The sequence below is a fragment of the Lathamus discolor genome, chromosome 4, assembly GCF_037157495.1.
Source record: "Lathamus discolor isolate bLatDis1 chromosome 4, bLatDis1.hap1, whole genome shotgun sequence".
Lineage (NCBI taxonomy): Eukaryota > Metazoa > Chordata > Aves > Psittaciformes > Psittacidae > Lathamus > Lathamus discolor.
The window spans coordinates 42,886,867-42,903,004 of record NC_088887.1 but is presented as its reverse complement, the minus strand read 5'-3'; the positions used below and the strand labels follow the sequence as shown (position 1 = coordinate 42,903,004).

The window sequence follows — 16,138 nt, the reverse complement described above, 5'->3', positions numbered from 1 at the left end:
TGACAGTTGACTTCCAAATCCTTTGTATAAGAGAACTGGTAAACCTTTTTATTTACTTACATTTGCTGGATCATTCAACAGAATTGATTACCTCAATGTAAACAGTAGAAGAAGAGAGTTCCCTTGTGATTCCCCACCCACTCTACCCATGGCAATGGACCATTTAACATTACAATTTGGTTTTTATTCAGCCATGAAAAAAAAAAAAAAAAAAAATCAGCATCTTCTCTAAAGCTTTCTTTTCAGAAACATATGAATGGAAAACAAACATAATGCATTAGTTAGTAAAATCTTTGGATAACCTGAATCCAATCAGTAACTGCTTGGAGTTTGTTTCTGCAATGATGGTTTACTATGAAATATTTTTCTAGAAAAATAGGACAAATCATAGACAAGCTTTCTTTCCTCTGAAATATATGAAAACCTATTAAATGATAAACTGCTTCTATAAATATGATAGCAGTATAGATTTTTGAAGTAAACTAAAAACAATTATGCAGCATTTTCAAAAGGCTCACAGCAGCTTTTCAGTGTCATTGCTAACTTGATAATCCATGAGTATTTATCAGTATAACTCATGCTGAATAAGATGGGAAAAATCAGGTGTGAGCAAGTAGGAGGATTAGTTTTTGAGATATTATCATGTTGTTCACAATATCATATTTTCCTTCTGAATTTGTATTCAGTTCAGATTCTTGAAGTCCATTCACATTTTAACATAATTAAGCTCTCCCTGTATCTGTTTGGTAGGTCATACTTGATTACACCAACTATCCAGATTTTAAAATAACATGATCCAGCAGAATCTGATAAATGTAGACTATATACAGACTTGTTTCTGACATTCATTCTTCTTATTCATCAAAGTTACTTTTCTTAAGGCAACCTGGGAATTATTCCCATGCCCCAAATTTCTATTCTTGGTGTCCTGGGTTTACCAGTAGCCGTTTTGCTCCTTCTTAGTAACTGGTGCAAGCTCTGTGTTTTGACTTCCAGCCTGGGCAGAGAACTGATAACACTGATTGTTTTTAATTGTTGTTAAGTAATGTTTATTCTGGCCAAGGACTTTGTGAGTCTCATGCTCTGATGAGGACGAGGGGAGGCCGGGAGGAAGCAGAGACAGGACGCCTGATCCAGACTAGCCAAAGAGGTATTCCATACCACAGCACGTCATGCCCAGGGAGGTAACTGGGAGTTACACGGAAGGGCACACTCTCTCTTCGGGGGGGTCGAACTCGTTCGGCGGTGGTATCGTATTCTCTTGTTATTTTCTCTTATCGATATTATCATTGGTGGTAGCAGTAGTGATTTGTGTTATACCTTAGTTACTGGGCTGTTCTTATCTCAACCTGTGGGAGTTACATTCTCTTGATTCTCCTCCCCATCCCTCTGGGAGCAGGGAGGGTCGGGGGGGGTTGAGTAGACGAGCTGTGTGGATCGGTTTAAACCACGACACTTGGTCACCTGTGCCTAGGAGTCAAAATCCCATAGCTTCCCTAATTCTTTAAATAGTGCCAGCCCACCCAGTGGTTTAGGTCATATATGTCTCTTTTTCCATATTTCTTCCCCGGAATTAAGGAGGAAATCCTAAAAAGAACCACAGCATTCTCCCTCCAGTACACTCTTAACTTGTTGATTTTTTTTTTTTGTTGTTGGTTTGTGTTTTTTTTTTTTTCTTCATCTTTGATATGCTAAAAAAAAACACACAGTCAGAGACAGAGCACTTTCAGCAGTGCTAAAATATAGGGGAAAAAATAGTAAAAAATTATTTCAGACATCTCACCTTGCAACAGGTACCTTTATTATAAGACATTTCTTCATCACAAAACATTCAGACAGCATTTCTGTGGTTTAATGTTTCACTAGAAAGAAATAGTTGTTTATTAAATGTTACCTTCCATTGAAGGAAAAGCAGAGTGGAAAGACAAAATGTGCTCAGTTATCTTTTCTTTCATTCTTTTCAAGATCACTACAAGTTCTGTCAATTATGAAGCCAAAACATAGAGTCTGTCTGACAAAAGCATCAAGCTCTGGTCAGATTTCGTTTGTGTGTGCTGAAATTTCTTCATTTGTTCAGACAAACTGAAAGCTTCACTACTGATTAGTGATTTTTTCAGAGGGCAGCTTTCATATTTCAACAGTGTGTTTGTAAATTTAAGTGAGGTTTGTGTCACATGTAACGAAAACCTTGAAAGGTACTCTGGCTTATAAAAATTGAATGTGTCATGCAAATTGTTTTTTATCAGATAAGAAACAGAATACAGGAAGAAAGAAAAATAAAACTCAGATTTGTTGTTAATGATCATGTATTCAAATAATAATTTGTCATGCTATCTGCGATTAGTTCTCCCTTCATAAGTTGTCTCATGTCTGTCCCTTTCCTTGGAGTATTTAAGTCCTAAAGAAAACTAGACATATGTCTTTTTATCCAATACCTCCATTTTACTTTAGCATTCAGAGTCTAGACATATGTCTTTTTATCCAATACCTCCATTTTACTTTAGCATTCAGAGTACCTTAAAAAAATGGGGAGAATGAAATCTAAGTATGGTAGATTCCTTTACAGAAATGCCAAGAGGCAATGATAGAAATGAACACTTGATATGATATATTCCATCTTGTTTTTTCTGTCATAATTCAATAGCTTCAACAGAAATTATGCTATTTAGAGAGCCACTGGAAATCTGAAATGTATTTAAATATCAAACAGATCCCTTTCTCATAAAAGTGCATTGCAGCCCAATAACATTTACCTTCATTAAAGGTAATGTAACTTGTACTGTGTATTGACCTTTTTAACAACATGCATAGTCCTAATAGACTCAAAATAGGAATACCCTTTATTTGTTTATTTTTTTTTATTATTTAATGTCTTGCCTATCTGTACAATTAATGTGGTCTTGTTTCAATATTTTGCATTAACCCAGTAATATTTTTAATTTACTATCATTATTCCTTATATAGAAATTAGGTAGGGTTTTATTTTTGGCATCTCTCTTGTCCAGATCCTTTAAGTTTACACTTCTTAGCAGCTTTAGATCATGCGTACCATGAAGGAGAAACTTTCTCGATATGCTGCTCTGTTCTTATAAAGAAAATGAAACCCACAAACAAACCCCAGCCCTAAGGCCCCTAATTTTTAATGTGATTCACCTCTAAAGAAAGGCAATCAACTATGACTCAAAATCCCAAGCTCTTGCAATAAGCATACAGTAAGCAATAAGCATCTTTAAACAGGTGTTCCTGCTGGATTGACAACACTGCTGTGATTTGGGACGTGGGGTATGTTAGTATTCAGAACATCTTGTTTTATTGTTTGTCATGCTTTGGTAGGGAATACAGTGCCAGGTGTGGGAAGCCTGATGCTTTTTCCATAAACAGAAACTCTGAATCATTGCTATTTCTAAGACAACCAAAATTATCTAACCGTTCAATTCTGTATTTCATGTTTTCAACAGCTAATGAATTGTTTATGAAACTTCTGAATGGCAGCGTGCACAATAGTTAATATATTAAAATGGTGGAAATGTAATATAAAAATTATGCAACTCATGTTTTAGACATTTATGAAATTCTTGGGTTATCAACAACTTCAGGCACACAGGCTGCATTAAATCTAAATTCTAATGGTGTATGATATTTCTAAGTAATGGAAAAAACAAGTAAATCCTCCTGAGACATGGTCAAGTTGCTTGCTTAGGAAAATCTTCAGTTAGCCCCTTATACTTCCATGAATACCCATAATTTAGCAAAGTAAAAATAAAAAAATCCCTCAAGGATGTGGATGTTCAGTCAATCAAAAACATCCACAAAGGACTGTAGTAGAAGCTTTCCTGGAGGCTGTGCTTCTAGCCTGTTTAGTAGCTTTCCTGCTCAGTGGAGGTGTCCTTATCTTTGGAAAACTCCCATGAAAGCAGATCCACAACCTTACCATTGTAAAAAGATGCTTCTATAATGTTTCAAATGTGAGGTATTATTTGTTGTTGCTCTATTCCTTCCTGTCTCTTAGTGTCTAATCTTGGTAATCATGCAGGTGTTGTGGTCTTACCCCAGATGGCAACTAAGCCCCACACAGCTGCTCACTCACTTGCCTCCTCCAGTGCAATGGGGGAGAGAATCATAAAAGTAAAGGTGAAAAAACTTATGGCTTGATATGCAGACAGTTTAATAAGTAAAACAAAAGCCGTGCGCGCAAGCAAAGCAAAACAAGGAATTCAGTTGCCGTTCGGCAGGCAGGTTCAGCCATCTTCAGGAAAGCAGAGCTCCATCATGCACAATGTGACTTCGGAAACAAAATGCTATCGCTCCAAATGTTTCCTCTTCATTTTTCTTCCCCCAGCTTTATATGCTGAGCATGATATCATATGGTATGGGATATCCCTTTTGTCAGTTGGGGTCAGCTGTCCAGGCTGTGTTCCCTCCCAGATCCTTGTGCATCCCAAGCCCACTTGCTGGTGGAGTGAGAAGTGGAAAAGGCCTTGACTCTGTATAAGCACTGCTCAGCAATAACAAAAACATCCCTGTGTTATCAAATGTCGTTTCCAGCACAAATCCAAAACACAGCTCCATACTAGCTACTGTGAAGAAAATCAATGCTATCCCAGTCAAAACCAGCACATCAGGCCACTGAAGTACGTTATGGTTTGTTCTGCATTACATTTGTTGCATGGATATGCAGAACTGATCAGTGCTTTTTTGTGGCATTTTTATTGCCACTTCATGTCAGTCTTAATCATGCAGAAGATTTGTATATTATATGTCCTAATGATTACCGTGGTGAAGAAATAACTCATCCTTCTAATGCTGTCACACAGGTTATACTCTCACTCTTCAGAGAAACTAGTTAACTTGAGCAATGTGTCACAAAATTCTGTTTTGCTCTTTTTTGAAAAACCTTTAATCAATGAATCACTGAAACAGCTGGTAGAGGGCAGGTTTTTTTCTTCATTTATTTTACAACCTGGTATCTACTTCACTGATTGTGTTGTGGTAAAAGATTTAGTTAAAACAAGCATGACACTGACATTTAAATCATTCTGAAAACCTGGCAATTACATATTTAAAAACCCAACCAAAACCTTCTGTTCGTATTCCACTAGCATTTAATCCTTTTTTTTTTTTTTTTTTTTTTAAGTGATAAAGTTTGCAAAAATATGTTGAACTACTGGGAGAAACTTTAATTCTGAAAAGTCTTCAAAAGTACATCTCGGAGATCTGTCTTCACTTTTCTATGGTATTTAAAAACGCAAGTTTCAATGGTCTTTATTACTTCATTTTTATTAACTTTTTTTCTTAAATAAATTGCATGTTTTTGCGTGTCTGCTTGTATTGTTGTGTTGCTTTGTTTTGTTTTGTTTTGTTTTGTTTTGTTTTTTAAGCTGCTTGTGTACCAAACCAGTACTTTCTTCATTAAAGTCAATGTAAGAAGGGATCTTTGGAGTTTATTGCAGCCTTAGAGGAAAGGGCAGATGTTATATTACATTTCAGTATTTCAAATCCGACAGGCTGATAAATCTGTATGTATATTTTGCAGACTTATATAGTTGTTAGGCAGAAGTGGAGCTGTCAGGGGTGGATATTTGATTGTTGCAGTTTGTTTATTTCTTACAGGAAATTACTCCAGAATTTAAACAGTTAAACCTTCCTGGTGGTAAATTTTGAGATGACCTATACAGCCTTCATGGTATCATTTTTAACTAGTAATCAGGTAATGATTTGCTTACATTACACATCTACATCATAAATCTTTATTGAAGTGTCCAGAGGCACCTAATTTTACCAGTATAATAATGCTAGATTGGAACAAAGTTTTTTTGAAAATAGATATGACATCCACATTACTACAAAACAGATTTCTTCTGACTACTGTTATTGCAGTGAATGCCAAATGAATTTATGAAAATGAATGCTTTAAAGCATCATTCTTTCTAGTACACCCTGACATTTATTAATACAGATATCCATGATATAGGAGTAAAAATCATGAATACTGAATGTCCCAACGTGGCTGAAGGTTGAAGCTGGAAAACCAGATTAGCTATCAGGCAGACATTCTTATAGTATGATCGTTTAACCTTTGGAAGAATGATTGTGGTGGATTCACTTTTTTAATAAAGATGGCTGCATGGGGCCTAGCAGCCAAGGTCAACCCACCACAAAGTATTTTTTCATCCTCAGAATGTTTTCCAGTTCAGATAGGAATTACTTCAAGACTGTGCTGTATCTAGTTTTATGTATTTGTTGCCAAATTAATGGACTTTTTTCTTGCAGGATTCATGAATTATTGATAAACACAGGACATAAGCACACTGACAGTTTTAGGTTGTTCTCAAAGTTGCACCACAGTATTACAAAACTACGTTTGCACATTTCTTCCAGTATAATTTAATCCCTAATACTTTTTTTTAATATACATATGTTAGTTTTTAAAAAGGTAAATACAACATTGCTTTGTCTGCTCTGCCCAAGATTCATAGAAGAGTTTCTGTATTTCTGAATTGAAAGCTGTATTTCAGAAACTCAGAGACTGTATCTTCTGATTGTTAAAGAACATTTTTTTGTTTCCTAGTTCAGTCTGTTATTTTTTTAAAAAGTATACTTATATTTAAGATGCATCATAAATACTACATTGATGGACTCAGTATTTTTTCTAAGTTCTGTAATTACCTTACAGACCTTTTTTTTTATTAGTAATGTCATACTTAAAATAAATCTGGTTTTCTTTGTTTATTCTATTGGATTTTTTTTGGCTGGGTTAATTCAACTTTTCCTTCCTGTTTTCATCTTCATCCCTACCCATATTTCAAAATGCAAGTGACTAAGTGCACTGTTAGACTTGCACTACGGGCTCACCCTTTTCCTTGCCGTCCCCTTCTCTCTCTCCACCTCAGCCAGATTAGGGGGCTGCCATCTTTTTTTTTTTTCCTTTTCTTTTCAGGTCATTTGACTTTAGGAACTCAGGGTCTGATTCAGCTAAAATTCTAATGATTGAAGTTTGTGATACTTTCAATTTTTGCTTTTCTATATTCTTGCAAAAACAGTGGAAACAAGTTTCAGTGCCAAATATAGGACATGCAGTCAATTTGTGTAAAACAAATAAGTATTTTGGGGAAAAATTTATGAGTAACTGTGACTGAAATGTATCCTCAAGTTTGGGTAACAGCTACAAGCCTGAAATACAGCCTTCCTTCTCTCCCATTTTACCTATTACTGTTTCCTTGGTAAGTGTGCCGATGGATATGTAATCACAAAGCATGTACCTTTTCTCTGAGTAAGAGGATTTAGGTCTCTGAGGAATAGGAACTTATATATATATATTGTATATAAACAGCCATATGTCTATTAAGCCAAAAGAATTTTATAAAGTGCTAATCCCAGAGGTGTCTTTAATGCTTGCAAGCAACTGTTAGTGGCTTTTATTTGATGCTTGTAAATAGAAGTCTATCCATTCAGTGCTCTGATTATTTCTTTGTCTTTGGGCAAGGACAAAAAAAAAAAAAAAAGGTAAAAAGAGGAAGGTTTCTCTCCCATCCTTCCTGCATGATTTGAAAGCAAAGAGAAGAATTACAGAACTAAGAAAAATGTGAAAGAGAAGCAAAATATAGAACTGAATAAGAAAAGAATAAAAGAACTGAAGTTTGTATTCAAACTTTTTCCTAGGTTATAATTGGCATACATTTAAAATATACATTTAAAATTTTTGTATGGGTGTAAAAACTGTTTCTTTTGAATATATTTTGCATGTTTAATCCTAAAGTGGTTCTGAACAGTAGATAAGTTTCTTCTTTGCAAAACTATAATGGTGTAACAGATATGTATGTTAGTTGGGAGTCCTTCTATAGCACAGTAACTTGATGGACTTTTTTCTTTTATTATTTATGTTAGCTTGAACTGTGCATTGTTTATACATACTTGGCTTCCACAGATTTTCTTTTAGTCCTTTGACTTTTTGGAGTTTACTAATTGGGTTAACATTTCTAAAGATGCAGTGGCACTTCCTCAGATATCTAAGCCAGTATAGGCTTATGTCACTGAACTGCGTGTTCCCACGTAAAATTTAAAATTCAAAAGGAGAATGTAATAAGTAATGTCTTTGGTTGTAGATTATGCCATATAATGTTGGTTTATTTTTCACTGTGAAATGGCAATACAGCTTGTGGAGCATAGCTTGAGCATGCGAGAGGAGTGTGACCATCTTTGTCTAAGGTGCAACAGTCTGCTGCCTCTCACAGCAAAAACCACCGGACTGGTAGTATCTGATACTATTTGTAGGATTAACATCCCATGTACATTCCAGCTGCTGCTCCTGTGATTGGTGTTCCTGGTAGAAAAATGAGTGCTTCTTGTGCCCAGTGCGGGCAACTGTGTGTTAATTTGGCATTTGAAAATCCAGTTTGAATTATTCAGAGAGATATTCTCTCTCCATGTGCATCAGAAGTCCTTTTCCTTTGTATTTATAAGATTAGAATGGTATGAATAGCTTATATGTTATGTTTTCTAGGTAGATCATATGTTGCAAATTGTGATTTAATTCTTTTTGTTTAAAGTGGTTGTTTTTCTGCTTTTCATTTGCTCATCCAGACCTGTTTCTGGCTTTTCCTGCCTAGGTGCATAGTTTGTACAGTTGAATTGTAAGAAGGATGTTAGTGAAAGTGCATTTCATTCTTTCCACTGTTCATCAGTGTGAAGGACTGATCTCATCTGGATGGAAAAGAGTCATGGTATCATCAGCACTGCTGAGCCTTTCTGAGTGCCAGAGGCAGTCTGAGTGACTCATAGCTGAGACAGTAGGGCTTTTGAGGGCTGCCTCTGGGGCAGAGCCACATGGAGTCTCACAGTCCCTCTGTTACGAAAAGCAGCAATAGAGCTTCATGATTGCTGGTGTGTGAAAACACCAAATTCTGAGCAAGTTGCATTCTCATGCTGATAAGAGCTATGAATGGTGCAAAAGTTCAAACTCACATCCTTGGATTTATTTCCTTCCTTGCTGAAATCGTAATAACAGATTGCAAATCTCTGATTTCATTCCCAAACCTGCCTGTTTCAAGGTTTCCTCCTACATCTCCCTGTCTTTATTACAGTTGCCTCCAGCATTAGAGGCACACCTGCCAACGTGAGTCAGAAAAAGTTAGCAGTCCAGTGCTAATAAGAAGCACTCTATTAATCACCATCCTGGTGACGAGCTGGTGTGGTGTATGTGTGTGGGCTGGTAACAGGTTGGTACCTCGTATAAGTATACACATAACACACAAGCATGGGATTTCACTAATACCTGTAAAATTTCTGTTACGGTAGAGTCTCTTCAATACAGCTTTTTATACTAGACACAGATGTCCTAAACAAAAAAGAAGCTAATGAACAGAAAAAAAAAAAAAAAAAAAAAAAAAAAGGTCTGTTATATTCATTCAGTGTTGGGGGCATTCTGTGTTTTGTACAAACTCTATTTTGTTGTATTTGAAAGGTTTTTTGCAGAACTATTGTTGGTCCACTAAATAGATAATGAAAAATTGCATAAGATGTTTGGGCTTGTTTGTTAACTGAACTGTTTAGTTCTATATATTCCGCAAAGTCTTTGAGGCAGGGAGTACTTTTTCCTTATCCTCTTCCACCGCAGTATCATGGGGGTCTATATTCACTTGAATAATGCACATAATAAATGTGAAAATTCAGAAGGCTCTCTTCCACAGGTTTAATTTTTTGAGTGACCTGATATGTCTTTAGGTACTGCATTTCTGTTTCTCTTTATTCTGCCTTTCCCTTATTCCTCACCAGCAGACCTTTTGTTTTTTATCTCTTTTCTAATGACAGCAATTTTTTATTTCTCTGACTAGCATTCTTTCCTGAAATTAAATTCTTACTCATTTTGTAGATGGGAATATAAAACCACAATTCCAGAAACATAGGGTGGGGCTTGATAGCTGCTGAAATTAATTGAGAGCAGAATTCTAACACTTGTACATCACCACCAGGACAAAAAAATTGCTTTGATCTGGAAAATGAAAGATGAAAATTCCAGACCTGGAATAGCACAGTGTATTATTCTGCTGTATGACAAAGTACCCCAGCATGAAGAGAAAGGCCATTGTTGTTTGTACAAGCTTCTCTGTGACTGTCTTGCTTTTTTCTGATGGTCTTGAATATAATTCTCTATGTATGATTTAGAGAACTTCAATTTCTTTCAATTCCTATATTTGTGTTGTATTTCCTTTTTTTTTTTTCTTTTTTTCTTCTTGTGATACAGCTGAGGAAAACAAGGAGGCAGATTCATCCATGAGGGTGAGGGATTTCCAAGAGGTTTACATATAAAATACTAATATTTTTTCATTATGTTTTTCAGTTTTCTCATGTTGAGCATCAAAAATATAACCAGAAAAGTCACTTGGATTTAAGATACTTTGGTTTGTGTATTTTGAACTACAATACTACACAATGGAACCATACTTATGCTTCTATCCAAGCATTTAAAGTGGCTGATAAGCACCCTAGAATAAAACCAGAGGAAAATATTAGTAGTATTTTCCTTCAGTTATTAAATATTACTGTAAATATATTCTGGCTTAGAGGAAGTAAAGTAAGAAAAATTAGTGTGACAATCAAAAAGATATGAAAGTTTTTTTAGGAACAAATTATATCCCTAAATTGTTAATGGATTGTAAAATTTTGCTGTGATTTTGCTGTTATTATTTGGAATAGGAATTGGAAAAATGCTTCCTTATTGTTATTGTAGTGGTGTTATAGCCAGACGTAGCAAGTTCATTGTGCTGGGCTCTACTCATATAAAGAGAAAAAATACCGTCTTTCTATTTATGTGCAACTATGCTAAGAGAAATTATCTGCAGGGAAATAAATACCATTTCAGGTTTATATTGGGGATAAGAAAAGTGTACGTAGACGGCTACATTATGAAGAGAATGGGAATATACAGTAGTCTCTTGATGCATGGAACTGTTCTCTGAAGTCAACTAAGCCTGATTACAGGCTATCAACTGATTTGATTCCTGATACAAGAATCAGAGCTCTAGGGACCCATCACTGCTGTTGTTATTTCACCCGAAGTGATTTATATTCAGGCAGTTATGAACTCAGATACACTGTCAAAAGAATATCTAATGTAAACTATATCCTAAGGAGAATGCCTAATCAAACACTAATTATCTCTTACCCAGTGCTAGTTCATAGTGATAGAATGTTTCATTGTAGCCTTCTTTGCTGTTTTCAACAAAGTTAGATTATATGTCTGACATTGCTGTTTAATATTTTCATCAATGACCTGGATGAGGGAACTGAGTGCACCCTCAGCAAGTTTGCTGATGACACAAAACTGGGAGGAGTGGCTGACACACCAGAGGACTGTGCTGCCATTCAGCGAGACCTGGACAGGCTGGAGAGTTGGGCGGGGAGAAACTTGATGAAATTTAACAAGGGCAAGTGTAGAGTCTTGCATCTGGGGAAGAACAACCCCATGTACCAGTACAGGTTGGGGGGTGACCTGCTGGAAAGTAGTGAAGGGGAAAGGGACCTGGGGGTCCTGGTGGATAGGAGGATGACCATGAGCCAGCAATGTGCTCTTGTGGCCAAGAAGGCAAATGGCATCTTAGGGTGCATTAGAAAGGGAGTGGTTAGTAGGTCAAGAGAGGTTCTCCTCCCCCTCTACTCAGCCTTGGTGAGGCCGCATCTGGAATATTGCGTCCAGTTCTGGGCCCCTCTGTTCAAGGACAGGGAATTGCTTGAAGGAGTCCAGCGCAGAGCCACAAAGATGATTAAGGGAGCGGAACATCTCCCTTATGAGGAGAGGCTGAGGGAGCTGGGTCTCTTTAGCTTGCAAAAGAGGAGACTGAGGGGTGACCTCATCAATGTTTACAAATATGTGAAGGGTAGGTGTCAGGATGATGGAGCTAGGCTTTTTTCAGTGATATCCAGTGATAGGACAAGGGGCAATGGGTGTAAACTGGAGCATAGGAAGTTCCACGTTAACATCAGGAAGAACTTCTTTACTGTAAGAGTGACAGAGCACTGGAACAGGCTGCCCAGGGGGGTTGTGGAGTCTCCTACACTGGAGATATTCAAGGCCCGCCTGGACAAGTTCCTGTGTGATGTACTGTAGGTTACCCTGCTCTTGCAGGGGGGTTGGACTAGATGATCTTTTTAGGTCCCTTCCAACCCTTGGGATTCTGTGATTCTGTGATTCTGTGATTGTGGTTTATTCATTAGTAATGTTAGGAAGAAAGAAGGGTGTTTAGGATGAATTCTCTATTTGTTATTTCTCCAAGTTATTTATGTATAATTTTCTTCCCTACTAAGTTATCTAAGTTGTTACCAGCCAGTAAAACATGCAAACAAAATGTATCTCTCTTCAGTGAAGAATAAACTTAAAATTGTCACTTGTCATTTTGCTGTTAACTCATTTTGATACATGTACACTCAACAGAAGCCTTTCCAGAAATGCTAGTGATGATGATCTATGGCAATCTCCTGCAATAACAGCAACACTTCAGAAACATGTTTGGTGAGATGCCTGTGCAGAAGATGTTTCATAACAACTTTATTACTTATGATTAGAATGTTATTTTATGCCAGATACCTTAGGGCAATAAAAACCACCTGCTTAAATATTTCAGTAGGTAAGACTGACTTTCAGATTCTTACTAATGTAAGATTTCTTATATATGCTATTAATTCCAATTAGTGCTTGAGATGGAAAGGAGAAACTCGGAACTTTGATGCTGTCATAGGTGAAATTCATGCCAGAATATGTCTTCCATAATATTTTAAAGTAAAAATCAAAACAAAAAATGAAATTAATTGTTGGAAGTTGGGAAGTTTAGACTTTACAGCAAAATCACAAAGACTGAGCCTTTAAGTGAAGACTCGAAGACAAAGGCCAAAAAATGATATTTTAGTGATTTTCTTCTGGTGGTAGCAGTGGAATTAGGTCTTTCAGACAACTAATATCTATCATTAATGAAATAGCTTCTTTCTTCAAAAGGACTTTTCATATGACAAAAGAAAACTGATTGTGTCATGTAACTTTTTTTGACTCTCAAAGGCATTTTATGTATATATTAATGTATATATTCTTTCTAATAAAAAATAGAAAGTGGAAATTACAACTTCATTTTATCTCAATAAGAAGTTATGTATGTCATGTGGATTGTTTCTTTTTCATCTGCATAGTCTGGTAATAAGACATGTTTTCTTACTTCAAAGTAGTACCAATTTTCTCTTTTTTTTTTTGCATGTAGACCTTGGAATTTATATGCTAACATGGGGGAGTAAAGCAATACAGAGAAAAAAAAAGAAGCAATATATATATATATGTATTATATAATGTGCATTTTATTTAAATGCATATATTTTAATGTGTATATATTATATACATGTGTGCTTATATATATATGTATGTATGTATGTATGTATGTATGTATGTATCCCATGTAATGACCTATGAAAGAGGATCCCATCATGGTAGCTAAAACATCAAAATGAATAAGGAAACACCAGCTTTTTCTACCACATCACTTTTTTTTTTTTCCTCTTAGATTTCTGTGTAACGTAAGACTTATCACTGTCTATGCTGCTCTTGACAGCTGTCAGCTGAGCTTCTCCAAGGACATTGACTGTTTTAATCCTGATGTGTGGGTTGGTGTGGACATCTGCCATCATAAAAGGATGCATTTGCTTGTCTTCACAGTTGCCTTGACTTTATTTTCCTTAAAGTGAGGTGTAGCTCTGCTTAAAACTCATTATGTTGCTCCTTAGTCAAGAGTTCTTTAAGCTACTACTCTAACGTGTAGATAAAATACTGTAACATCCTTGTTGTTTACTAGACTTGATCTTCTCCCATGTCTAGCTAGATATTTGTGACAGAATGATGGTTATACAAACTAAAGCATTGGATTCCTTATCTTTGTGCTGCCTTTCTTATTTTCTTTAACAGGTATTTTCTTTTTTTTTTTTTTTCCCAGTTACATAAGAACATGCATAGAAGTCCTTATGAATTATATCTTTCATTATCCCATTCTCTCATTTTATCATTTTATACAAGTTTCTTTTTTTTTTTTTTTTTTTTTTTTCTCAGCAGCTTTTACAGAAACTCTTAATATTATGTTAGGGGTTTTGGTTGTGGTGTGGGTTTTTTTGTTTGCTTGGTTTTTGTTTGTTTGTTTTTTTTTCCAGAAACAGTTTTTAAGTAACAACAAGCAAAAGAGGCAGTGTTGTTACTGGCCAGAACTATATTACCAAAGCTCATAATTGACAGCTGGTAGCAAGAGGTAGTATATTGTGAGGAGACCCAAAAAAATCTGATCATAAGTGTGTGGATCAGAAATAAATGAAACAGGAAATAAATGTTAAACAAGACCTAATGCACTAGTTAATTTGCTGTTCTTAAGTACAAAACTTGATTATCTTTTGGGTATAAGTTATTACACTAGCTCGTGTCTTCATTGTCAAAAATGAGAGTATGAGCAACAGAACTAACTTGAAAAAGACTGGATGCAATTTGTGGAAAAATTGTGTTTTGGAGTTTTTCATGTCAAAAGAAATGTTTGGATTAAGTATTATTTTTGATACATATTTACTAATGCTAAATTTTAAAATACCAAAAGAAGAAAAGATTAAAATAGTATCACTGCACAATGTGCTATAAACTCATAAACTAGTATCAGTATTTTATGTTGTATAACACAGAATTTTAAAATTTTAATTCTTTATTGTCGTTGCAAATATATTCTTAGCAGTACTGAGAGATTATTCTAAAATAGAAACTCAGTTTCCATTTTTCCTATGACTTTTTCTTTAGATCTTAAATGTCTTTCTTCTCCATATCAAGAAGGATTTCTGATGGACCATATCAGTGTAATAATCCGGTATCTTTCAAAATTTATTATTCAGTCTCCTAATTTTGGTAATCTTGAGAGGGTTAGTAAAGTTCTTCCTCTGCCTTAAAATATTCCTTGCATCTGTAATATGTTAACAATAATAACAGCAGGTGGCAGTTACTCAGTAGTTGTTGTGATTAGTCTTGTGTTTTGGAGAGAATGCAGTCCCCTACAGGTTCTGAAACCAAAATGGGATCTTACTTTCTCCCTGCCTTTGAGCTTGTTTTCTGCCTCTTACCCTCCTCCTTCCTTTGCTGTTATTCCAAGGCAAAGAGCAAAAGAGATAGAAGACTTGAATCATTGGATTCTGAAACATAAAGTGTTTTAATTCTAAAGCTTCATTTATTAGTCTAGTACGTATTGCTTATATTAGCATAGGAAATCTATTTGGAGCATATGATATTCATTGCTTTTGTATAAAAAGTATGGTAAGATCAAGATTTTGTTTTTTGCCCTTCACCTTTTACTGCAGAATCCAGAATCCCCTTTCAAAGGGCTGTAATAATCTCTATATATTGTATAGAAGGACACAGGTGCAGCAGTTTCCTTATGACTTCAGAGGATAACCAAAGACCATCAACAGCTAAATGATATTTTATGGAGTAGTGTGGCTATACGTGATTTTTATTTTATTTTTTTTCCTGATTTAGAATGTCTTTTTTTTTTACGAACTTCCATAGGCAAGTTCTTCTTTTCCTGACACTTCATATAGAAATGCATATATTTTGAGCAAGTATTTGGCAATGATTGGAAGCTGAGGACTAGAGAAAGAAAAGGTTGTTATAAAGGAAGAAAAGATAAAACCACAGTCCACTAAAAAAGATAAGTGATTCAAAGATTCGCCTGTGATGGCAAAATTTAACCTGTAAATCCACATTTGCCTTGCTTTACACACCTGAAACACAGCCACTGACATTCCGGCATTTTTCTCCCCCACAGCCCCAGTGTTTTTTGCTGACCTGAGCGTGCGTGTTATTAGTATATAGTAGATTACCCAAATATTGACATATGAAGGACTTGTAATTTAAGTCCAGAGTTATGCCAGTGGCAGTCTGCCATTGGAGGCTGGTATGAGTGCAGGCAATCTCGGAGCACACACCAGGCACTGTGGGGCCTGGCCGCACACAGCCATGCAGGTCCTCCTCTGGCTGTGCTCTGAGCAGCACCCTTCTTCAGAAGATAAAGTTCCTTCCTTATTCCTGGCTACTATTTCTATAGGAATGACTTTCCTTTTTACCTTGTAGTCTTTTTTTCAAAGG

At 35.8% G+C, this 16,138-nt stretch overlaps 1 protein-coding gene across 1 annotated transcript in view; it reads left to right on the top strand.

Moving 5' to 3' along the window:
* Nucleotides 1-16,138, top strand: part of IL1RAPL1 (interleukin 1 receptor accessory protein like 1) — a 737,773-nt gene that overhangs the window by 151,361 nt on the left and 570,274 nt on the right. The window lies entirely within an intron of this gene.